General features: G+C 37.6%; 1 protein-coding gene and 1 pseudogene across 3 annotated transcripts in view; one reads left to right on the top strand and one right to left on the bottom strand.

The window, feature by feature from the left end:
• The window catches only part of FGF13 (fibroblast growth factor 13), a 528,354-nt gene that overhangs the window by 144,098 nt on the left and 359,262 nt on the right, over nucleotides 1-24,994 (top strand). The window lies entirely within an intron of this gene.
• Nucleotides 4,234-4,979, bottom strand: LOC100964807 (annotated as a pseudogene).

Here is a 24,994-nt window from a genome sequence, read left to right as displayed (position 1 = left end):
TCTGGCCAAAGGTTTATCTATTTTATTTATTTTTTCAAAAACCAACTCCTTGTTTCAGTAATTTCTGAATGATTCTTTTGTTTTCAATTTCATTAATCTCTGATTTAATTTTGGATATTGCTTTTTTTCTGCTGTGTTTAGACATAAATTGTTCTTCTTTTTCCAATTCCATAAGATGATTTGTGAGTTTGTTGATGTGATCTCTTTCTGTTTTTCAAATGTAGGCTTCTAAAGCAGTAAATTTTCCTCTCAGGACTGCTTTTGCTGTATCCCACAGGTTTTGGTAGCTTGTGTCTTCATTGTTGTTATACTCAAGGAAGTTAATGATTTCCTTTTTTATTTCTTCCTGCACCCAACTGTCATTCAGCATAAGGTTATTTAACTTTCATGCCTTTGTGTGAGGTTGAGTGTTTTTGTTGGAGTTGAGTTCCACTTTTAGTGCCTTGTGGTCTGAGAAGATGCAAGGTAAAATTTCAATTCTTTTGAGGGTTTTTTTGTGTCCTAGGATATGATCAATTTTGGAGAATATTCCATGGGATGATGAGAAGAATGTATATTCATTATCATTGGGATGGAGTTTTCTATATACATCTATCAAGCACAGTTGTTCTAGGGTCTCATTTAAATCTCTTATATCTTTATTTAATTTCTGTTTAGAAGATCTGCCCATCTCTGAGAAAGGGGTGTTAAAGTCCCCTGTTATCATGATGTTATAGGATATCATATTGCTCAGACTGAGTAAGGTCTGTTTCAGGAATCTGGGAGCATTTAAATTGGGTGCATAAATATTTAGAATTGAAATGTCTTCTTGTATTTTTCCCTTGACCAATATGAAGTAACCATCATTGTCTTTTTTGACTTTAGTTGCTTTAAATCCATATGTATCTGAAAATAAGATTGCAACCCCTCTTTTCTTCTGAATTTCATTTGCCTGAAAAATGGACTTCCAACCCTAAACTCTGAGTCTTAATTTGTCTTTTGACGTGAGGTGTGTTTCCTACAGACAGCAAATAGATAGCTTGTGTTTTTTAACCCAATCAGGTAATCTATGCCTCTCCAGTGGAGAATTCAAGCCATTGACATTTATTGAGATAATCGATAAGTGTGGTAGTATTCTATTCATGTTATTTTGCGGATGTCTATTGCTAAGTTTTGTCTCTTGTATCATTGTGGAAGCTAGGTTTTGTCCATTACTTTCTGGGCGCTTATTTTGTGGTGGTCCATTGTGATGGTCAGTGTGTAGAACAGGTCAAAGTATTTCCTGTAAAGCTGGTCTTGTGGCAAATTTCCCCCATGTTTGCATATCAGTAAAAGATTTGATTTCTCTGTCAATTTTAAAGCTTAGCTTAGCGGGATATAGAATTCTGGGCTGGAAATTGTTCTGTTTAAGTAGATTAAAGGTAGATGACCATTGTCTTCTGGCTTGAAAAGTTTTATTAGAGAAGTCCACAGTCACCCTGATGGATTTGCACCTGTAGGTCAGTTGGCGCTTACTCCTGGCAGTTTGCAAAATCTTTTCTTTTGTCTTGACTTTAGATAGGTTCATCACAATGTGTCTTGGAGAAGCTCTATTTGAGTTGAGGCAACCAGGGGACTGATATCCCTCTGAAAGGAGTATGTCAGAATCTTTGGTGATATTTGAGAAATTTTCATTTTTAATATTCTCAAGAATGGCTTCCATTACTCTGGGGCATTCTTCTTCCCCTTCTGGGATACCTGTAACTCATATGTTTGAATGCTTCATATAGTCCAACAATTCTGTCAGTGAATGTTTTGCTTTCTTTCTCTTCTTTTCTGCCTTTTTAACTGAGTTATGTCAAGAGCTTTATCCTCTACCTCTGAGATTCTTCCTTCTGCATGACCTAATCTGTTGTTGATACTTTCTATTGCATCTTTAAGTTCCCTAATTGACTGCTTCAGTTCTTTCAGCTCTGCTATATCCTTTCTATATTCTTCATTTTGTTCATCTCTTATTTGATTCTGTTTTTGGATTTTCTTTTGGTTATTTTCCACTTTCTCAGCAATTTCCTTCATTGTTTTCATCATCTGTATTTTAAATTCCTGTTCTGTCATTTGTAACATTTCTTTATAGGTGGAATCCTCTGTAATAGCTACCTCATGGTCCCTTGAAGGAGTTTCTCTGGACTGGTGTTTTTTCTTGCCCAGATATTTCTGCTGATTCTTCTTCGTGTTTTCTTGTATCTGTTTCCTTGCCCTAATTTTCCTTTCACTTCCTCTTGCTCTTTAAGTTACTGTGCCTATGGCCTAAAGTTTTAATGAGTCCTTTTGGTACAGGACCAGAAGGATGAGAAGATTGAAGAGAAAGATGAGAAAGAAGATTTTAAAAAGAAATAAAAGGGAGAAAGGAGAGGGAGTGAGTAAAAGGAAATATTGTCAAAAAGAAGAGAGGCACCAAAAGAAGGAGATAGGAGTAATATAGGTGTATACTAGGGTACTTTGACCCAACTTAAAAAACCCCCAACCTCTGGGGGTGCTGGTGCCTTTGGGCAGCTCAATCACTAGATTTCTAGCCCAAGGTCTCCTGGCCAGTTCCCATGCTGCAACCCACAGGGGCAGCTCCCCCACAGTGGCTGTGCTGGCAGCCCACAGCTGAACAATATTAGCTCCTTTCCAGCTCAGCAACTCAGTCTGGGGCTGAGACAACCCCAGATGATGCCCAAAGTCATCCGCACACCCGCCCAAGATCTCCAGAGGCAGTTCAATTGGGTGCCCAAGTCCAAAAAAAAGCAAAACAGCCCACAGGTAAGGCTTTTCTTGCTTGCAGTCTCACTGTTGATATGGTTACAGCTGCGGGCAGCCTCTGACTAAACAAACACACCTACCACTTGCCAGTTCTCCACTGCTTTTGTCCTCCTCTTGGGGTTCAGAAGTCTCTCACTGACTCCCTGTGTCACCAAAGGGAAGTTTCTGGGTAGATACCATCAGCCAGAGATGCATGGAGTCTTCTCTCCCCAATCTCACTGTGCCTGGTTGCACAAAAGCTGTTACTCAGCTACCATTTTGCTCTGGAAGCTCATCTATTTCTTTTTTTTTTCCCCATTCATTGGTGCTTTTTGCTCTACCTCTGTAGGTTATAATAATACCTTTGATATTTGACTGCATTTTTGCAATCTAAAACACAGGGCATCTACTGATTCAGAGCATGGCTCTGTATTAGGCATTGTTAGGGATACAGAGATGCTCAGCTACTCTTCTTGCTATGTTATCGCATTTTTTGAAGGTAGCATCTTGAAGATGGATTATTGTTTGGGGTGAGGCCTTCAGTTAAGACTAGAGAAGGAAGATCAATTACTATATCCGAGATGGAAGCTAAGGGGGAAAACTTGAAGGACATGGGTCCTATACCTCCTTTTTCTTATTGTGTCTTATCTCATTGTATCACATTGATTTGTTAACTAACATTTTTCTTAACTATTAAATGGAGTGCCTTGAAAACAGGTTTTTGACTTGTATGGGATGCCTAGAGCCTAACATACTGCCTATAGAGTTGGCTATACATATATTTGGTGAATGACAAAAATGGGTCAGAGCTACAACTTGGGAGAGACTGTTCTAGAAAAGTAAAATATGGTGAAGGTATGTAACTATGTTTTGAACTTTCATTGACATCTAGGAAAAGGAAAATTTTAATTGGGGTTTGAACTGTAGCAGGAAAAGATTAAAATAACTCTGAAATGTTTATACCAATCTTATCTGAAAGATAATCCAAATTGTTCTCCTGACTGTCCATTACACAAATACCCTGCTCCCAGAAATCAAATGGAATGCTATGGGATTCTAAAACTTATTGCCATCTGGGCTATGTATGTCTGAACTATGAAAAGTCATTCAGTCAGCAAGATAGAAATAACATCTGCATAGGCAGACAACTTAGCAAACTCAGACTAGCTTTCCCTTGAAGCCCAGTTGCCATTGTAACTCATGGCAAGTTTGCAGCCTGAAAAGGCTAAGAACTGCAGAACAGAGGCATCCTACCTTGGGTGGAGACCAGAAAGGCAGGTAAAGAACACAAACCAGTTTTTTGATGTTCTTAAATAAAAAGGTTCCCTTTAATTCATTCATTTCCATGGAGTCAAGTGGACAGCAGACAGAGAAGAGGAGAATCAGAGGGAGAGAGTGACAAACACTTTTTTAAAAAAAAAAATTTTTCAATTTGAAAGCAGTCACTGTTTATTAACTGACCAGATTACAAAAACAATCAGGGCAGATACCTTAGTTCATTCTTCTAATAAGCCTATTGATTTGGTCTTCCCTGTTACCCGCATCTCCACCTTCTACAAAGTGGGTTGTCTTTTTCTTCATTCTTCCTATGGAGCTGATAACTTGAATGGCCACAAGAAGTTATTTGCTTCTTTGAAGCGTTTTCCAACAGTTCAGATCTCATGAATCAGATCCTCCATGCAGATGATGCCATATTTACCAAGAGATTGTGCAATCAAACTGTTATCAGTCAATGCCTTTCGTTTCTTATTGATTTTGCCATAACCACGCTTGTAGATTAGCTCATTTACTGACTTCAGATTTGGGTACCCCCATGCAATATAGGGTTCTACAATCCTCACCATGTTAATGGAAGCCTTGTTGAGCTTAACAAAAGTTCCACTGAAGATCTGGTGAAGGTGAAGAAGCTGCAACACCTTTCGGACCTTTGGACTCACACCATTGATACCTCTGATCCTGATGGCAAATGCCAATCTGGGTTCTGCAGGTACGTAGAAGTTGCCAGCTTTTCTTGCCATCCTAGCCATCTGAATCTTAGTTGTGTACATCTGCCTGTATTCTTTATGATAATCCTTAGCTTTTTCATAGATAAGCTTCCTCCTTGCCTTTCGAAGCGTCCTTTGGGCACACTTCTTTCTCAGATACTTGATCTTCAGCTCTGCGAAATTCTTTCACTTTTTCTTAAGGGTTTCTGGCATAGCAGGAACCTTCTTTTTCTTCTCTTCAACACCCTCCATGGTTCCAGCTGGAAAAAGAGCCAGAAACACTTTAATTATAAAGTCAGATTCATTCTAGGAATGCAAGGCTGGTTCAACAGTTGGTAATCTATTAGTATGATAGATCTCTTGACATGATAGATTTGAAGGTGAAACACCGTATCATGAGCAGATACAAAAAAAGGATGCTACTTTTTAAAAATGGCAAATATATTTACTATAAACCAATAGTAACATCGTAATAAATGGTGAAATACAAAATGGCTTTTTATTTAAAATCAGAATTAAGATAGGGATTACCCAATTATTAATATTATTCAATACTATTTTAGAGCTAGTCATTAGTGTTATATGTCATGGAAAAGATATTAGTTTTACAAATATGAGAAATAACAAAATTATCATTATTTACATATTATATCATTATATATCTATAAAATCCAGGAGATTCTACTATAAAATTATTGGAATGAATAGGAATTTAATTTTGTTTAATAATGTGAAATATATATTTACAAAAACAATTGCTCTTATTTATACTGGTACTGACCAGTTAGAAATAAGACAAAATCCCATTCACAAACAAGGTAGTCAATTTAAAAATCAGGCAAGGAATTAATTAGAAAGATACAATCTATGTGAGAAAATCCATAACATTTTATTTATTTATTTATTTTTCCTTTTATTAAGTCATATGTCATGAATACATTTATGCCTTTGTGGGATTCAGGGTGTTGATTTTTTGTACAAATTGGAGTTCTTGCATCCAACTAATTAACATAGTTTTCACCTCATTTACTTAATCTCTGTGTTAAGACATTTGTGTTCTATACTTGATACATTTGACTTGTACCCTTGCAATATGCTCCATAGGTATGGTCCCACCGTTTACCATAACATTTTATTTAATAGAAAAAATAAGACCTGTATAAAGTATAAGACATACTGTGTTCCCCTGCATGGCAAGGATTATTATTTTAAACAATTATGATATTTTTTAAAACTTGAAATCATGATTCTGAAGTTCATATGAAAGAACAAATATGCTAGAATTTTTAAGGGAATCTTGAATAAAAAGAAGAATGGGGGAAAAGTTCTCCTGTCAGATGTGAAATTTAATATAAGCAAGTGTATATAATATTGGTCCAAACCAATGGACAAACAAATCAATGGAACAAAATGTAGAATACAGATAAAAGTATATATGGAAATCTCTGATCTGATAAAGATGTTATTGAACTCAGTAGGGAGAGAGTGGCTTTTTATTTCTTTTTTTTTAAATTAAGTCATATACACATAGATCATGAATACATTTAAGCATATTTGGGGTACAGTATGTTGATTTTCTATACAATTTGGAGTAAAACTAATATAGCTTTCACCTCATTTACTTGATTATTGTGTTAAGACATTTATGTTCTATACTTGATAGATTTGACTTTGTACCCTTGCAATATGCTCCATAGGTGTGGTTCCACCATTTACCCTCCCTCTATCAAGCGTCTTCCCTCGCCTGGCTTCCCACTCCATTTCTCTCCTTCATCCTGGGGAATAGTTGTGATCTATCTTTCATAAGAAAGTGTGAGTAAATATAAATTGATTTCATAGAAGTACTGAGTACATTGGATACTTTTTTTCCATTATTGACATACTTTACTTAGGAGAAGGGCTTTTTCAACATATGTATTAGAAGAAAATAAATATAGGACTGCTTTTTCACAACATACACAAAGGTAAATTTTAGGTATATTATAGGTAAAATATAAAAGGAAAACTATTGAAGTATGAGAGAACTGTGGAAGAGAATATGTTTTTAAAACTGTATGTTGATGTTATCTAGTAAGTTATGAATCCATACTCTAAAAAAAAATCCTATAGAATTAATTACATAAAATCAATTAATTGGGAGAAAATATGTTCATATATCTGGTAGAATAAAGCTTGATATTTTTAATATACAAAATATTTCTGCAAATTAAAAAGAAGATAAGAACTACCTAATGGATAAATAAGCAAAGAATTTAAACAGGTAATTTAAAGGAGAAAGTAGAATTTTATTGAAGCATTTGTTTGGTATATTGAAATCCTGCAAGGAGCCTGGATGATTAGTCAGAAGGGAAAGTACAAGGATGAAAAGTTTCTCAGTTCTGCTAGTCATTAGGTGACAGCAAATTAAAATAAGATTTTATCACACTGGTCTAAATAAAACAGATTAATAGTATTTATATTTATCCAAAGTGTGGCACAGAAATACTTACTTATCCTATTGGTGAAGGTGCAAATGACTATAATCTGTTGGTAGATTAATGTGGCAATATTTATTAGCATCTAAATGCATATATGCTTTCATTCAGTAATTTTATTTTTGAGCATTATTCAGACAGAGAAAAATATCATTTCATAAAGATATGTTTCTCCGAATAATTTATTGAAGCCATTATTTGAAATATTGAAAAAGTGGAAGGAACCTGCATGACCATCTATAACAGTGGTTCTCAACCTTCCTAATGCTGCAACCCTTTCATATAGTTCCTCATGTTGTGGTGACCCCAACCATAAAATTATTTTTGTTGCTACTATATGAAGGTTGAAAACCACTGATCTATAGGGAAATAGTTGACTAAATTGTGGTAATTTCCTGTTTGGGGGTAATATGTAACTGGTAAAAATGCTAGAAATATTTCTAGCTATCTGTAAACTTAAGGGATTATCTAGTATGTGCAAGTAAGTAAAACAAGACATTTTACAGTTGCATATGTAGTATGATCCCATTTTGTTAAAAAGCAAACCCGAATATGGATGTATATGTTTTTCTTTGTTTATATGGAAAGATGATCACATGGCTGTTGATGATAGCTACGTCAGAGGCTGGTATTTGATGAAGGAGGGGAATATTAGTCCTTTTTACTAGTTATCTCTATGTTGTTGGAAAGGGTTATGTGAGCCTAAAAGATGAAGACCAGTATTATTTTCATTAAAGCCCCAGAGTTCTTCAAATGTAACACCCCCACACAAGGACTGAGGAAAGCAGTATCATTTCAGAAAGTAGTAAACTAACACACAGAAAGCACGCAGTGTGGGCTACGTGTTATGCAAAAATGCAGAACACATCTTCTCATTCAAGCTTCCAATGCACCTTACAGGTATTCAATGCTAATTTCTCCATGTTACAGGTGAGACAATTGAGGGTCAATGAGTTTGACTAACTTCTGTGAAGTCATGGGGCTTGAAAGTGCCAGAGCCAGCATTTGTTTTGGAGTAAAGCACGGTGACTATAGATAACTATAATGTACTACAGAGTTGAAAGTTGGTAAGAGTTGATTTTAAACTACTCATGCCCAAAACAATAAGTATGTGAGGTGACAAGTATGTCAATTAGTTTCATTGACTCATTCCATAGCCATACATGCATCAGAACATGTTGCACAGTATAGATATGTACATTTTGTCCATTATAATTAATGAAAATATTTCAATAGAAATTATACCTTGATTTTAGAGGTTCAATTTTGCAAGACAATGTATTTATCCTCATGGGACAAGCCATAGAAATAACAAAAGTAGTAATTCTTCAAACAAAAAAAAATCAGTGTTGAATCCTATACCACCCAGAACCTATGAAGGTGGCATAGTTAGATGCATTCTCAGATCATTAAGAAAATGTATCCATGTCCCAAATCTACGTGTGGAGAGAAGAGAACACTTCTACACTACTGGTGGGGTTGCAAACTAATATAGCCTTTATGGAAAGAAGTATGGAGATTCTTAAATAACTAAAAGTGGACCTTCCATTTGATCCTTCAATTCCATTACTAGGTATCTACTCAGAAGAACATAAATCATTTTATCACAAAGACATTTGCAACAGAATATTTATTGCAGCTCAATTCATAATTGCCAAGTCATGGAAGCAATGCAAATGCCCATCAAGCCATGAATGGATTAATAAACTGTGGCATATGTATACTATGGATTACTATTCAGCCATAAGAAAATATGGAGACTTTACACATCTTATGTTTACTTGGTTGGAGCTGAAACGCATTCTCTTAGTAAAGTATCTCAAGAATGGAAAAAAAATATTCAATGTACTCAATACTAATATGAAACCAATATATAAATAAGCAATTACATACCCACACGAATGATAAAACACAAATATAACCTAGCAATGGGGATGGGAAAGGAGAGGTGAGGAGGTGGGCATTTGGTCTGATCTCACCTAATGTGCACAATGTGAAGGTATACAGCATGCCCCCTGGGTGAAAGGCTTACTGTAACTTGAACTTTACCTTGGAAGTGAGAAAAGTGTAACTAAAAATTTGTACCCTCATATTAATTTGAAATAAAAAGGAGAAAATTTACCCAGAGATTGTTGGCATAGAGGTCATGTGCATTGTAGTTCAAAGAGGATTCCAAGTAACCAGAGAATTCAGTCTATTGATTCTGGCTTAACCAGTAATTCACAGGGAAGCTCTGGGCATACCTCTCAGATCTCATGAGGTGAATCTATGAGAGGCTTGAATGACTGAAGCAAAAGAATGCCAAATGAAGGCTTCGTGCCTATATTGGCCCAGAATCTCGAGGGCAGACCAGTTGTTTTCTTCATGTTTGTGTTATGAGAACAGATGCTCAGCCAGCCTGCCTTTGTAGATACTAGAGGATAGGCTTTAGTGGAGGAGGCCCTATAAGCCCTGCCCTATTTTTAACCCTTTACTATAAAACCTTTAAATCATAAAATTGCAGGAAGCTACAGGAGGCAGGCTTGTCAGGTTTTTCAGTTTTATTGATGGGGTGGGGTATGCCAGTAAATAGCATTTGATTCATTCCTTTCCAAGTTAAAAATTAGTTGAGAAATAAGATTTATGAAGCATTGTTGGAGACAGAATGCCACCATTATTAGTAAAAAACAAACAAAAAAAAAAACAAAAAAAAACTGATAGGAGAATTTGGCTTTAGATCTCTAGTGAAAAGGGTTTATGTGATACTTGCACTCTGCCACACCCCCTAAGTGCCTTAAGTCTAGACACTGGGACCGCACACTTGAGGGAAAGGGTGAGTCCACAGGAGCAGCCACATTTGCCCAAGGGTTATTGCCTCTTACTGATCCTGAGTACAAAAGGACAAAAAAGAATGAATGCCCAGTACTCGGGGCCTTTTAAAAAAAATGTAGTAAAATATACATAACATGAAATTTACCTTTTTAACTGGTTTAAAGTGTACATTCCAGTAGCAGTTAGTATACTCACAATGTTGTATAATTGCTACATCTATCTAGTTCTGCAGTATTTCTATCACCCCAAAAGGGAACTCCATACCCACAAAACAGTTCCCTTCCCCCTACACACATACAACTTCCCCTTCATTAATCCCTTGGGAAGCACTGATCTCTTTTTTCTCTATGGAGAATTTGGCTATTCTGGAAATTTCACATGAGGGGAATCATATAATATGTTCCTTTCTGTGTCTGGTCTTCTTCATTTAGCATAAGGTTTTCGAGGCTTCAGCCATGTTGTAGCATGTAATAGTACCTCATTCCTTTCTAGGACTGAAAACTTGTTCCCTTGTATGGATATACCACGTTCCTTTTATTCATTCATCTATTGATGAGCACTGAGCTATTTCTCCTTTTTAGCTATTGTGATGAGTGTTGCTGTGAATTTTGGTGTTCAAGTTTTTGTTTGAAAAGCTGCTTTCAATTCTTTTGGGTCAGTATCTGGGACTAGAATCTCTGGGTTGTACGGTAATTCTGTGTTCTGCTTGTTAAGAAACTACCAAACTATTTTCTGTACTGTGGCCTTTTAATATTGATTAGTTCTCCCTGATTAAGAAGTGTACCCCAGTGGACGTGCCCCACTAAGATAACTTACTCTTCCTTGGGGTGGGTTAAGTCACAAGTAGGAACAAAGCCAGGGTGTTATTCCAGCTGAAATCTCTTCACATGTACACATAGGACAGGGAAATGGAGCCAATCACAACAGATGACATACGTTGGAAGGAGTAACTGACATCTGCATATTAAACACAGACTGATTGAAGACCTATAAGGTTCCAGAGAGCGTGAAAGACACTGTGGTTACAGAAACAAGGGCAATTGTCTTTCTTCCGTGGGCTCAGATTCTAAAAGCTGCGCATAGATTTTTTTAAATGAAATAACCCGGTAATCAGAATCCTTAATATATTTAAAAATCCAGTTCTATGAAATAAAAATTTAATATTATGTGGTGATGTTTCTCAATGATTGGTGACCTCACTCTTACATTACGTCAGTTCCTAAAATATTTAAAGGGCTATGTCCAAAAAAAAATTACACATAATTCAGCTGAGATGAACACTGCACAAAACCGAATAAATTGTAGTGGTTCATCTGTCTTTTAAAATAATATTTAAATTAAGAAACCAAACAGAATCATTAGTGTACTTTATTATTAAAATCAAATACTTTTACATAAACGGAAGTTAATAGGTAGGCAACATACACTGCAGTAATTGCATTATATTTGTCAATTCCAATTTACAACTGGGAGACTTTACCATCCTCTTGTAATATGTGAATCTGTCCCTAAATTCCTGAGTTCAGGCACTCCCAGTGAGCTGAATATGTCTCTGCCTACTCTACTTTGCCATTGTCAGACACTATCTGAAATATTATACCAGCACAACACACCATTCTTGGGATGATGCCTGCTCCCAATGACTCATTTCTCATGGATCTGCCTCCACATACCCCAAACCCCTGTTCTGCATGGTTGAGTAGCACATTAGTGTGGGCCACAGAGAACACCCATCTCTTGCTAAGAATAACAGCACTAGTTCTACAAAGAGAGCAGAGCTTAAGCTTTTGAAATGGAAATAGACACAGGTAACAATGCCTCCTTTATTGCTCTGTATAAAATGTATTTAAACTCTTAGGTAATGTACTCATACCCATTCTTCTAGTTAATGGCTATGTGCCTGGTGTTGTCAAAGACCATGATGGAATATTCTGACAGGTCAGCAGTTTCACTCATGTGATTGAATGTTCAGACTGTTTCTTCCCCAGGACAGGCTACTAAGTATCATAAATAATTTTTGAGTGGCTTGGTGCCTGTAGCTCAAGTGTCTAAGGCGCCAGCCACATACACCAGAGCTGACAGGTTCGAATCCAGCCCAGGCCTGCCAAAACAACGATTACTACAATGAAAAAATAGCCGTGTGTTGTCGCAGGCGCCTGTAGTTCCAGCTAGTTGGGAGGCTGAGGCAAGAGAATGACTTAAACCCAGGAGTTGGAGGTTGCTGTGAGCTGTGACATCCTGGCCCTCTCCCCAGGGCAACAGCTTGAGGCTGTGTCTCAAAAAAATTTTTTTTGAGTGTTTTTGACAGAGGAATTCATATCATTTTCTTTCCAGAGAGTGTATGCTTTTGAGGTTTAGTTCCTGAATTTGAACAGATTCTTGTAGTGTATCTTCCATGTTCTTCCACCCACCATCATTAAGGGCTGTGAGATTGTGTTCAAATGCTAGCTTTTGCATTAAGTTAAAATCCAATTTGGTGTGGTTAAGGTAACTGGAAATGCCTTTTCAGAGTTGCCTGAGAAGAAGTTTGGACCTATGATTGCAGTTATCAGATTTATTGATACAATTGAGTTCTATTAAAATACCTGGGTTTATGTCGAAGACCAAAGCTAGAATGACCAAGCCCACTGCTGAAAATATGCCAATATCAGTTAAATGGATAAATGTAGTAATTAATAAAAAATGAAGTTCATCTAAAATCTAATTCTAGGTGTTAATAGGAAGATTCCATCCTGCAGAAGAGATTCACAAATTCCAGTTCCAACATAGATAATCATACATTAGCGTCAGTGCATCTGTATGCACATTATAATGCTAGCCAATCCTCTGAGGGGGGCTATCTCATTCATTTAAATGTGTTGTAATAGTAAACGTATCTGCCAATTCTGCTGTACATAATAGGGGATTTAAAAATAAAATAACTTTTGTTGTGTTAATAGATATTATTTTGATTAATTGAAGGTTGTCTGAGCTTGAGTTTTCTTAGGCAAATCTTGATCTTCCCCTACTACTCCAAGTATTTGGGTTTGTAAGTATTTTTTGATGTTGCCAATCTAATCTACATTCTATTTCTAGCTGTTGTGTATCTCTCCTTCCCTCTTTGAGCTACTCTCCTTTCATGTAAGTGATGCTTCAGTGAAACCAAATTCCTTATTTCGTAAGTCTCTTCATGGAACTGTGTGAATGATTGAAGATTTTTTCCAATTTCCTTGGCAAGTTTGGTTACTACAGTGATGAGATGGGGCTATGATGTGGCCAGACTTTGGAATCATAGCAGGGCAAGTTATTCAGTTTCTCTGTGCCTCACGTTCCTCACCTATCAAAAGAAAATGGTGGTAGTACTTACCTTACAGGGCTTTAAAAGAGATTAAATGGAATGTAGCACTTGAAACACAGTAAATGGACTTAAAAGAACAAAAGATGATGATGAACACTGGAGTTCTTCATAGATAACAGTATGTCCCAATCCATACTGTTAAACAAACCACTCTTGGAAAGTATCCCCTTGATCTCATTTAATTTGCTTAAAAATGTGAATATTCAACCTCTTTGAAAGGTTGCCCATCCCTCCTCTTCTGACATGTCTCAGGTTTTTTACCTTTCCTCACATTACAAAGGTCACTCAGAAATCTAATATGCAGGTGCTCTCTTTGCTAGGATGCCATCTCAATAAACCAGAAGATTTTTGTTCATTCATAAAATACGGATAGAGTGCCTGCCAAGTGACAATTACTATCCTAGGGATATAGGATGAACAAAACAATATTCTTGCCTTTATGAAGCTTCTATCCCAGTAAGTAGAATATCTCTTAGGATAACTAGGGGTTCTTTTCTAGTCTCCTTGCCCAGCTCTGCCCCCCAGCCCACCCCATTACTCTGTGGTAAACTACCTTAGTTCTGCCTTTTTCAAACATTCGTTCATTACCTTTGATGGAAAATATAGAATCAAAATGGGAATTGAAAATCTCTGCTCTCCCTCTCCTCTGGTTACAGCATGCTGTTCATAGTAACAAGCCTAGGCATTTTCTCCTTCATTCTTTCTGGAAATAGGAAACAAATGATTTTGGGGAAAGCCTCCCCTTCTTCTAGGCTTCAGTGTTTCTGACACCATGTACTTCTTGATGCAAAGGAAATGGCTATGGAGTCAGATTTTCTTGGACTTAAATCCAAATCTCTTTGCTTCCTGGCTGTGTGACCCTCAGCAAGTCATTTTGCCTCTCTGACTTTTAGTTTCCTCATTGTTAAGTAAGGGTAATGATTACCATTTTTTAGGGTTGTCATGAACATTAAAATGAAAGAATTATAGGCCTTACACAAAGTAAATAGCTATGTTTAGCAAGAGTAAGAAATGCCTGGTTTCAAATCTGTGTTTCAAATTTACTAGCTGATTGACCTTCAGCAAGTTACCTGTTTTCATTGAATCATGGCTTTCTTTTCTGTAAATTTAAATTTAGTGCCTACTCATCTACATAATTATTCTAAGGATTAAATGACATGTAATATTAATGACATCATGCAAAACATAGTCCTTCCACTCTTATGGCTCATGTTCACTACATTTTTAAAGGCCTTGTGCTCAGCCCTGGGGATATAATAGAGAAAAAGATAGACACTATCCTTTGCCCTTGTAGAAACAGAAAAAAAAATAAATTAATGTCTTAAATGATTACACATTATGAAAAATTATATGAAGTGAACAACCAGTGCTATTATAGTGAATAATGATTATCTAATTTAAATCAAAAGTTAAGGGAGAACCTCTGTTAAGAGATGACATCCAAACAGATCTGAATGATAAGGAGCTAGCAAAAGGAAGAGGATTTCAGCCAGAGGCAACAGCGTGTAGAAAGTCCTGAAGTGGTAAGATCATGGTTTGTTGAAAGAGCTAAAAGGAGCCTGATGTCCTGATTATGTCGAAGGAATATACCTAATTCTTTATTTAGAAAAGTAAAGAGGGCTATTAACATTATTGAATAATGTAGAGAGGTCAACAGAGTAGGCAAGATTTTAAGGAGGTGGTTATGGTAAGCTTTCTAAAAATAATCTCAGTATTTTTATCACTTGGGGGGGGGGCTCCCAGCAGGAAACAGGTGATGCATTCAAAGGGGGTAATTAGAAGATAATTTAGTAAAGGGGCTATTTGCAAAGCTGTGGGGTTTAGGGTAACTAGTTAAAAGAAGGTAACAAGGGAGGGAGAAGCATCTCAGGCAGGCAAACAATAGCAGGGAAGCCTGTCACCCCATGTGCTGACGAAGCTGTGGAGGGGTGGTTACAGAGTCTGGAGACAACAGCAGCTAGGTGGAGAAGGCCTCTAACAGTGGTGGCTTTTGGTAAAGGAGCACAACTACTACCAACCTGTAGCCCAGGGAATCTCTTCTCTCTTCTGTTGCTGTGACCTACTACAGGCCAAACCAAACTGGAACCCAGAGGTGAAGGGAGCTGGGTTGATGTAGAGATCAGTCTTCTCCAGCACAGAATAGATGGAGAGGGGTAGAATGTAGATCCAGAATGATGAACTGAGACTATCTAGCACAGTATCTAACATATAGCTGTGCTAGGCTGAATAATGTCCCCCAAGATGTCTTTCCTAATCTCTGGAACAGTGAATATGTTGCTTTATGTGGTAAGATTGACTTTGCAGGTATGGTGGAGTATTTTGAGATAGGGAGATTCTTCTGGATTATCCAGGCAGGCTTAATATAATTTTAAGGGTTTTTACAAGAGGAAGATAGAAGAGTCAAAGAAGGAGAGAGATATGGGCACAGAGGCAGAGGTCAAAGTGATGTTGGACCATGAGGCAAGGAATGCGAGCAGCCTCTGGAAGCTGGAAAAATCAAGGAAATTGATTCTCCCCTAGAATCTCCAGTTCTGCTGACTCCTTGACTTTGCCCCAGTGAGACCCAAGTTGGATTTCTTACCTCCAGAACTGTGAGATAATAAATTTGTGTTGCTTTCAGATGCTAAGTTTATAGTGACTTTTTCCAGCAGCTACAGGAAACTAAAAAAGTAGATGCCTATTCATATATCGTTCTTCACTTCTACTAAGTAGGTTCATGAACATTACATCTTTCAATATTCACAGCAACCCTATGAGGAAAGAATTATTATTATTATTATTTTTTGGTATGTAGAGAGGGAAAGTGAAAGTCAAAGATTTAAAAAGTCTTGCCCAAAGTTAGTAAATTGTGCAGTGAGAGATGAAATCCAGCTTTCCTGAAGTTCAATGCCCCTTTTCCTCAATACTGTACTTTGTGCTATAGAGAAGTAGCAGAAGAAAGCCAGGTTTTAGGGAGGTCTCGTCTCCCTCACCTCATATCAAAGATGGCAGAGGAGCCTTGTCTGTCAAACCTAACAGGTAGGCTCAGTCTGAACCTACCTTCAGTTTCAGGGCCTACACCCTCTTCTAAACCCATGCTTGTCACTTGAATGGTTTTCAAGCTTTGTACCCAGAGACCTAGGGCTTTGAGAGAAGGGCATGGGGTGATGGAGTTCCTTCAACCAGAGAAGCCTTATGCTCATCTATTTTTTAAATATTTGGCCTCTAAGTCAGATTGCAATAAAAATAAGGAATCTGGGGATAACCAGAAATTTGAAAATAACAGTGGGCATCCTGCTACTACAGATGATAGGAAAAAGTAGAAACTCTGGGTGATGGTTAGTTGAGTACTGTGGAAGTCAGAGAAAGGAGAAAGAGGGTGTACGGACATTTTGGAGACCGCCAAACACAGACTATCTGTACAAAGCAGTAGAATGTCACGCATATGACAGCATGCAGGCTCCTATTTGACTTTTAAAGTGCATTATAGCAATTGGAGCTCCATAACCCATGGTGCTAAAACACATTTGTGATGATGGGCTGTTTCTATTGCACTGGTAAAGGTCAAAATCAATAGAACTCGCAAATCATCCCCTATTTCTTAGGTCAGATGTGCTATTATTCCATAGATCACTAGTGACTTTCTCTGTGGTCCTTAAGCATTTTATTGACATATAAATGACTTTTAAGGTTTCCTTACTAGTTCCTTGGCAAACTAAGGACATTTCCTATCTGTAATGCTTTAAACATATCACCTAAAATTATTGCACATTGAGCTGTTACTTTGCCTGGCTGCTGAGAAATGTGCTTGAGTTTCAAAGGACTTCTTTTGGAGGTGGATGAAGAACTATGTTTTATCTGCTGCTCTAGAAATGCTCTTTCTGAAGGAAATGAATGTGTCAGAGAGCCATGTTCCTGAAATGCACCTTGACCCTCCTAAGCCCACCTTCTTTCAATCGTATTTCAGCACTGGGTGTTGGATTTCCAACAGAGTGCTCTTCAAAGGTGATTCATTGGGGACTTACTGTGTTTGTGGTAGAATTTTCCAACATATCCCATTTTGTAGACTTTAAATGAATCCTTTGGTCCTCATTGCCAGAAATATCTGTCTTTTACTTGAGCAACTAGTGTGTTTTTTAGCTTACAGGCATTTCCAATTTTGCTATTCAATTCTCAGACCCAGCAAATAACAGAACCATATTTGCATGTTGGAAATATCAATGCTTGGCCCCACTCTCTTTTCCTTTTTTTTTTCTGTTTTTATTTCAGATTAATATGAGGGTACAAATGATTAGAATAAATTGTTTGTGTTTGTCAGGCAAAGTCTACTTTATAATTGAGCCCTTTACCCAGGGGATATGCTAAATACCCTTACATTGTGCCCATTATGTGGGAGCTTACCAATACCCCTCCCTTCTCCCATCTCCTGTATCCCCCTCCCCCACTTGAAATCAGTTGTATTTTTCTCTCATGTGGTTTTGTAGTTGCTTATCTATTAATTTTATATTAGTATTGAGCACATTGGATACTTGCTTTTCCATTTTTGTAATACTCCACCAAGAAGAATGCTCTCCCACTCCACCCACATTAACATAAAAGATACAAAGTCTTTATCATTTTCTATGGCTGAAAAGTATTCTGTGTTATACAAACACCACTATTTATTAATCCATTCATGGGTTGATAGATGCTTGGATTGATTCCACATCTTGGTGATTGCAAATTGAGCTGCAATAAACATTCAAGTCCAAATTTCCTTATGGTAAAACTATTTTTTTTTCTTCTGAGTGGATACCTAGTAATGGAATTGTGGTATGAAATGGAAGGTCTACTTTTAGTTCTTTGAGGATCCTCCATACTTCTTTCCAAAGAGGCTGTATTAGTTTGCAGTCCCACCAACAGTATAGAAGTGTTCCCTTCCCTCCACATCTACACCAACATCTGTAGCTTTTAGATTTTGTGATGTGGGCTGTTCTCAGTGGGGTTAGGTGATATCTCCAGGTTGTTTTGATTTGCATTTCTCTGATGATTAGGGATGATGAGTATTTTTTTCATTTTTGTTGGCCATGCATCTGTCTTCTTGGGAGAAGGTTCTGTTCATGTCTCTTGCTCAGTAATAAATGGAGTTGTTTGCTCTTTTCTTGTTGAATAGTTTTACTCTGTAGATTCTCATTATCAGCCCTGTGTCACCCACTCTTTTTCCATGGTGAGTATGATTTTTCAGAAGCCTTCCTCCCACCCTCTAGTGATTTTAATGAGCAGCCGAAGTTGAAGATCATTGTTAGAACTAATTGGGTTTTCTGTATTTTGGCCATTGGAAAGCTTAAAATCAAGTTTGGGGCATTTTCTAACAGCTATACAGGACTTCTGTTATGCCTTTCTGAGTGCAGTCTTGATCTGAACTTGATCTTAGTACATATCCTGGGTTACTCTTTTTCAGAAGTTCTTTACCTGTTTTTAAAATCAAACTTTTGTTTGGATTACTGGAGCTGCTTCAAATGATCTTTGAAATGAGGCAGAAATGCATTGGTGGCTGGAGAGATGACAGAAAGACAGTATTTATATTGGGTCTATTTACTGCTATGGGATATTTCTACCATTAGATATTGCAAATGATATGGTATAGGCCAATCAAATAGCAGAAATAATAGAAAACCTTGTCTTTTGCAATGTTATCATGAAAACATTCCTATATTCCTTTCACTTTCTAATACAAAGAGGTGTTATTAGCAATAGTTTTTAAAAATATGAAAAGGAAATTTAAGAAGTAAATTCCTAATTCCAACCTCTCACATGACAAAAACATTTATACTTTTTTCAGAACATTCATCTGTCCTCATAACTCCTTAAGCAAAATAAATAGGAGTAGAAAAATCAACAGATGAAGTGTTTAAGAAAATAAGCTCAGTCTTCAAGACACTTAGAATCCACATTTGCCACCTGTGAATCATGGATAAGGTGACCAGACGTCCTGCTTTTGGCGGGACAGTCCCGATTTTTAACAATTTGTCCGGTGTCCCACGGCGTTTTAAAAAAGTCCCAACTTTTGGAAAGAATGTATGACAAACTAGGGAACAGCAGGAGAATGGGAAGGGAATATATGGTTTTCAGCTGCTGAAAAGGTTAATGTAACTCCATTTGGGAATGAAGAGGTTAATGTAACTTCATTTGGAAATGAAAAGGCTAATGTAATCTCCCTACTCCCCTCCTGGGCAAGGTCACCCAGGTGGACTGGTGCCCTACTATCTTTGAGCCACAGGCGCTGCCCTATACATAATTTTTGTTAATGTATCATATTTGTAAATTGTACTTATGTTGAAATTAAAAACAATATATATTACAATACTATTTTTGCATTCTATGAAAATTTTTGTTGCTCCATATAGACCAAATTTTTAATTAAGAACCCGCCCCCACCGGGTCAATGGTGTCCCGCTTTACCAATGTTAAAATCTGGTCACCTTAGTCATGGAGGAACAACAAGCCATTTGTTTCAGTGGTTTCTCAGCCCCAGACACCATAGGCTATGAGGTTCTCTAAGAACAGGCCACTAATTACCCTTTCATCTTTCAATTCACTCACTAATTCCCTTTCCCTCCATCCCTACATACAACTCTAGTCATGATATCCTTATTTAGTCTCTAGAATATGGCCTTTTTTGCTTTCAGGTCTTTGTACATGTTGTTCCCTCTGTTTGGATAGCATTCTCTCCCTCCTGTCCCCATGCACCTAGCTGACTCCCCCTCACTCTTTCTATGGTTTAGCTTAAATGTCACTTCCTGCCTAAGCTTCTGTCTGAGTTTTCAGATGTGTCTATCCGCTGTAGGTACTTTTCCTGTGGGGCTACTTGTCCCGCTGACTGGTGATGACTGGGTGAACATTTGTCTGTTAGACTATAGGCTCCTGGACACTGGCTTTGCCATTGTATTTCCAGCATCTAGCACAGTGCCTAGCACAGAAACAGAATGAGTACTCAATAAATGGATTTTCCATTGTGATAACAAAGTGTATGTTTTCCATGTTTGAAAGGCATTTGGTGTACGTGGACAATGCTAATAGAAGTTCTGTTTGGGGCAGGCCAGCCGTAGGTATTCAATAAGAGAAGATGAATGCTCAGGCAGCATGTGGAATCTGTACCAAGACATTACTTTTCCCTGCTGATGGTTTCTTCTTCAGGTATTATATTTGAGATCATAAAACATGTAACAATATTGAGAAATCATCTCATCCCTAACCAATTTTTGCTTTTAGTTAACATTTGCTCAGTGTAAGAACCACGTCAGACTGTATTAAAAAAAAAATCAACACATTGTACCCCACATATGCATAAATGTATTCATGATCTATGTGTATTTGACTTAATAAAAAAAAAAGAAAAAGTCATATTAGTTTGTGGCTTGAATGCTTCTAAGACCGTTGCCTATTTCAGTGATTGAAATAGTGTTTGGAAGCTTTGCCTTGTGCTGCAGTCCTGTGGTCTGCAAGTAGGAGGTGTCTGAAATATGACATTTGAGGGTAGACGCACAGAGGTTGGTGTTATGAAATGTCATGTGCGTTTACATGGCTTCTTTTTTTCTCAATTACGTGTTGACCATTTCCCTGTAAGGATACCCTGTAGTATTCTGAAAATAGCTTTGAACTTGAAGTCAAAGTTTTCTCATCTTTTCACTTTCTGACACTGTTACTTTGGGTGAGCCAGTAGGTACCTCTGAACCTTGACTTTCTCATCTCTAAAATGGGAGCAGTGACGTAAGTTTCATGGTGCCCTGGTGATAATTCTTTTATACCCAAGCAGGTGCTTGATGAAAGTTTGTTAAATACAAATGTCAAGGAAAGATTTACTGCATTGGAATGAATATGTGTGAACTTTCTGGCTTTTTTCTCTCACAAAGTTTGTGAATGAATTTAATCATTTTAATTGTTACTATTAACATTAGTTATTTACATGGAACCCTTCTGGAAATCAGAAGAACCTTTCTGGAAATCAGATATGGAAATAAAAGTGTCAAATGTAACTTACTTTTCCAAATAAAATTGATTTTCTTAATAAAGCAGTAGCTTCCAGAAACTCTGATTTTGTTATGCTTTGATGTAATCCAATATAAAGTGGGAGTTTCCCCACAGAGCTGAGGGGAAAAGGAAGGACCACAGATCTCTTCAAATTAGCCCATGAATATCAACACTGACTGTATATACTGACTCTCTTCTAATTATTTCACCAGGCTAGGGAAAGAGAGCTGACAAATAAGCCCGATTCTTCCTTGGCACCAAAAAATTCAAAGAAGAACAGAAAGTCCATTGAAGTTCTCCTTGGTTCCTTTGAAATGTTTGCGATTTGCCTCCTGAGACTGCAAGGTTGTTAACTTGCAATAGGAAGGTGGTAGAGAACTGAATAAAGAAACATCCATCTATCTCAGTTGTCATGGTTTTTCTGTCATTTAGACCCCAGCAGAGAGAGGAGCAGGGAGCTGCAAAGTGTATACAGGAATTTTCTCTTTCTTCTACTGATGGATCAGAACTTCTTAGGCTACTGGGCTGATGCTGTCCTTCTACCCATGCCTCCTAATGTCTATGACAGGCCCTGCTTTGTCTATGACTCTGAGGGTTCTTCTCTTCTTTTCTTGGGGTGCCTTTTTCCTCATTCACTCTTAGTTTCAAACAACACTGTGTAACCTAACTAGGAACACATCATATGCTCACTTGGTAGTAAGGTATAATATAGAGGCATAAAGCTACAGGGAAGCATAGAGAAAAATGGGTTCTCAGAGACCATCCTAACAGTTATACTTGGTGGTTTTCAAACTGTGCTTCAAAGAGCCGTATAGATATACTCTGCAGGAATCTCCAGGACTTTACAATGAGGAAGTAGGTAGAAAATGGGTGGTTTGGTGCCTGAGAAAGGATGATTAGGAAGGGCTATGGGCAACCTATCATTGCTTCAACCAAAGAAATTCCATCCTAATTGTATGTCGTATTTTGTGTCAGCATGAGATTCCCTTTGAAGAAAGGGTTTTATGGACAAAACAATTAGGGAGACAAGTGTCTGCTCAGCCGTGTTACAGAGGATAGAGACCTCTGGGACATTCAGGGTTAATCATACTATTTTCTTTCTGCTGTGGATGCATAGATGCGTTTTCTGTCTGCTCAAGTGGAATGTGAACTCATGAACCCAGTGGAACATATTTGCTATCTTTATGAGTAAAAACCAGGTCAACTCTCCCTAATCACAACTCTGCATTCTTCATAGATGTGTTGCTCTTAAACTTTTTGGAGCTGTTTTTTAGTGAGAATCTGATCAAAGCTGTAGACCCACTGCCATAAAATACACCTGGGACCTGCACAACTTACATGTTCTTTTAAGGAGTTATGGTGTTATTGAAACCAAGCACTCAAAGGATGAGGAGACCTGCAGAAAAGGCTTCTTGATTGACTACACAAACTGCAGGGTTAAATTACTAAGGAACATGTTTTTGTTTTTCCTGACTGTTAGGACCCCCAATATTGAAATGGGCTATTTCATGAGGGAATAAATGCAAGATTACTTCTCATGTTCAGATGCTAGTTGACCAAAGTGTCAGAGAGGCATAGTGGAATAAGCACTGGACTTGGCATCAGTCAGAATGGGCTTTAAACTCTGTTCCTGCCAATTTCTGCATATTGAGAAAATCACTTATCAGAGCCTCAGTTTGCTTGTGTGTAAAATGGGAGTAAGGATATTGCCTACTTGATAATGACCTCATACGATTGTTGGGAGGAATTAATGAGATATTATGCAAATCATTTAGCATGCTGTAGAGCATAGAACAGTTGGTAAAAATGTCAGTTTCCGAAAATCCCCTAAAGTTTATTGCAATAAGGACAATCTGCCTTATCTAGGAAATTGAATTAAATGCTCAAATCCCTTATAATTCTGAGATTTCTCGTTGTTTCATCCTTTCTGCTATGTTTTGTTGAATAATCTAGGAGCTGTTCCTTTGCTTTGAATTTACCTTCAAACAGGTTTTATGTATAGAGTCTTGGGGGATGATTGTTTTTCTCCTCAAAAGTCAGCTTTAAAAAATGTCTTAAATGTAGCTTTAGCTTCTCTGAAGAGATTTTACATCCTTATTGTAAAGTGGCGCTGTACGTCCCTTAGGAGGGTGAGGAGACTTCTGATACATTGCACTTTATGACCAAATAGTCTAGGAAAATACACATTTATAGTAGATAGCACAAGTTTAGAGCTGGTGATGTCATTTCACTTCAGGCTTTTCAATAAGTTAGCCAAACACTATTCCAAAATCTAGACTTTCAAAATGGATACTATTTGACATATTTGTGGTGAACCATGCTTTCCTGTGTTCAGGCTCTTCTTTTGAATCTGGGCTGGCTTCTGCCTAATAAAATGCAATAGACATGATACTACATGACTTTCTAGGCTAGATCTTGAGAAGCCTTGCAACTTCAGTCTGAGTCTCTGTATGTTCATTGTAGGAGAAGCTAGGTGCCAGGTAAGAAGTCTTACAGCTCTTGTTCCACCATGCTGAGGAAACTTACATAGGAAAAGGCCACATGGAGACAGAAATGTCTGCCTGGCCCCTAGCTTCTATAGCTGGCCCAGCTGAAGTGTCAGGCACAAGGGTAAAACAGCCGTCTTGGTCATCCAGCGCAGGTGAATCTTTACAGGACTCCAGCTGCCATCTGACTAAAACTAAAGAAGAAACCCAACTCAGAACCTCTTAGCTTAATCCAGTTAACCCACCAAACTTTGTGATAATATATTGTTGTTTGGATTCATTAGTTTGAGATTTTTTTTTAACACATCAGTAGATAGCTGAAACAGATTCCTGAATCACGTGCTGGGACAGGCACACACAGGTACAAACCCTGGTGAATTGTGTATGTGCAGCTGCCAGCATAATATCAGGTAGGATTGTTAGAGGACCTAGGGCTTCCTAGAGTAGGACCCATTTTGGTTGCCATTGACTCAAGTTGCTGAGGCTTAACCCCCAGCTCAAGGAAATCACTGGTTATTGGGTTAGGACCACCGAGGCAAAAATACAACTGATATCTCTCCCATTGGGCTCCAAAGTTAATGCCTTCTTTCTGATTCTTAAGAAAAGTTCTAGCATGATTTATAGTCTTCTCAGTATATACCTAACAGAGGAATTACAGGATCAAATGGTAGATCTATATTTAGATCTCTGAGTGTTCTCCATATGGTTTTCTAAAAGGGATGTATTAGTTTGCATTCCCACCAGCAGTGTAGTAGTGTTCCCTTTTCTCCACAACCCTGCCAGCATCTGTGATTTTGGGATTTTGTGATATGGGATAATCTGACTGGTGTTAGATGATAGAGTGGTTTTGATTTGCATTTCTCTGATGATTAAGGATGGTGAGCATTTTTCATCCTGTAATTCCTCTGTTAGGTATATACCGAGAAGACCATAAATCATGCTATAATACAGATATCTGTACCAGAATGTTCATTGCAGCCCAATTCACAATCGCTAGGTCATGGAAAAAGCCCAAGTGCCCATCGACCCATGAATGGATCAATAAATTGTGGTATATGTACACCATGGAATACTACACAGCCACAAAGAAAGATGGAGACTTTGCCTCCTTCATGTTTACATGGATGGAGCTGGAAAATGTCCTCCTTAGCAAAGTATCTCAAGAATGGA

The sequence above is a fragment of the Otolemur garnettii genome, unplaced genomic scaffold (assembly GCF_000181295.1).
Source record: "Otolemur garnettii isolate 467f Iridium unplaced genomic scaffold, OtoGar3 scaffold00117, whole genome shotgun sequence".
In the NCBI taxonomy this organism is placed as follows: domain Eukaryota; kingdom Metazoa; phylum Chordata; class Mammalia; order Primates; family Galagidae; genus Otolemur; species Otolemur garnettii.
This window is presented reverse-complemented; position numbering and strand designations above follow the sequence as displayed.